The sequence below is a fragment of the Colobus angolensis genome, unplaced genomic scaffold (genome assembly GCF_000951035.1).
Source record: "Colobus angolensis palliatus isolate OR3802 unplaced genomic scaffold, Cang.pa_1.0 Scaffold167, whole genome shotgun sequence".
Classification (NCBI taxonomy): domain Eukaryota; kingdom Metazoa; phylum Chordata; class Mammalia; order Primates; family Cercopithecidae; genus Colobus; species Colobus angolensis.
In genome coordinates this window covers 10,520-12,067 of record NW_012114788.1, presented here as the reverse complement: position 1 = coordinate 12,067, position 1,548 = coordinate 10,520, and the positions used below count along the sequence as shown (strand labels likewise).

At 36.1% G+C, this 1,548-nt stretch overlaps 1 protein-coding gene across 1 annotated transcript in view; it reads right to left on the bottom strand.

The window, feature by feature from the left end:
* Positions 1–1,548, bottom strand: part of NF1 (neurofibromin 1) — a 153,417-nt gene that overhangs the window by 150,201 nt on the left and 1,668 nt on the right. Inside the window, exons 2-3 of the mRNA XM_011937627.1 lie at positions 1,315–1,388; positions 1,001–1,084 (exon numbers count right to left, since the gene is read on the bottom strand). The gene's annotated coding sequence lies outside the window, so the exon portion shown is untranslated. The remainder of the gene's footprint in view (positions 1–1,000; positions 1,085–1,314; positions 1,389–1,548) is intronic.

Below are 1,548 nucleotides of genomic sequence, written 5' to 3'. Positions count from 1 at the left end.
GGGGTGGTTAGAGGCAGAGATAGCTAAAGGGTACAGGGTTTTTTTCTCAATTGATGAAATTGTTCTAAAACTTGATTGTGGTGATGGTTGCAGAACTCTGTGAATATACTAAAAACAGTCACTGAATTGGATAATTTAAATGGGTGAATTGTATGGTATGTAATTATATATTATATTAAACCCCCCCAAAACCTTTCATTCTAAAGCTACATGTCCCCTCCAAATAAAGGTATTAGGTACATAATTTTGCTTCACAAAAATGTAACTTTTTTCTTACTGTAATTAAGCATGACCAAAAAAATGGGGGAATAACCAGTTTTTACAAATCACCTAATAATGAGAGCAACATGAACATTACAAATCAAGTACACACAAACACCAACTGATCATTAATTTCCAAAGTAATGGTAATATAGTGAATAGTAATAGTTGAATGAACTGTCCACATTTTAAAATTTAATTTACTCTATGGGCTCAATCTACTGCCTAAGACATTCCTTAATTAGAATACCTAACAAAATAGCAAAATGAATTGTTTCCATGTTAATTCTTCTCTACCTCTGTTGCTCCTTTTCTGAAAATTCTGTGAAACACCCTGATGAAGGGAGAAAGAGCAAGAAAAGGTAAAGAAATGGTCTCTGAAACAAACAGTCTCTAGCAATGCTGCCCAGTATTTCTGTGATGATGGGAACATTTTCTCTCTCTGCTGTCCAACAGAGTAAGTAACTGTCATATGTGGCTACTGGGTACTTGCAATGTGGCTACTCTATGATTGAGGAACTAAATTTTATTTAATTTTAATTATGTTAAAATTTAAGTTAAATCGTCACACATGCTAGTGGCTACCATATTACAAAGTACAGGTCTAGATAAACCACAATTAAATATCAGTCTTCAGACAACTATATGCTTACTTTACTGAGTGACTCATGAAAGATTACCAAAGTGAAGTACATATATTTAGCAGATTAACAGACAAAAGTCAACTTTACAAACTTACCTGGCCATCTTCCATTTTGGCTTTTGGATAGTTAAGGATCAGTTTTGTTGCTTGTTCCCATTTTGCATGTGTATCTTCCCAAGCCTAAAATGAAGGCAGTTATCACTTGAAAGCAACTTTAAATCTAGAGCTAAACATCCATGAGCAACAGCCAAGTTTCAAACTTGATGTATATTACTCAGATATTATACTTGTAATATGCACATATCTTAGATTTACTTCAAAAGCTATTCCTGATCACACGTATGTAACAAGAGGCTTCCAAAATTGAGGGTGGGCACCTGGAAGGGGTGTTTCTGTTGCTAAGGGCATACCTCAGTGTTTCCTGCAGTGGGATGCTCAATGCGCCTCAGCAGTGCCATCACTCTTTTCTGAAGTGCTGCTCTTCCTAAGCAAATACAACAGCAAATCAAGTTACTGCACTTAGAGCCCTGCCTGTCAATGGAGAACCTGATAAGCCCCACCCAAAAGGCAGAGTAGGAAAAGCAGAGCAAATGCTTCAAATGATAAAGCCAAAAACTTCCTTTCACTAACCTCAGAGGAAAGAT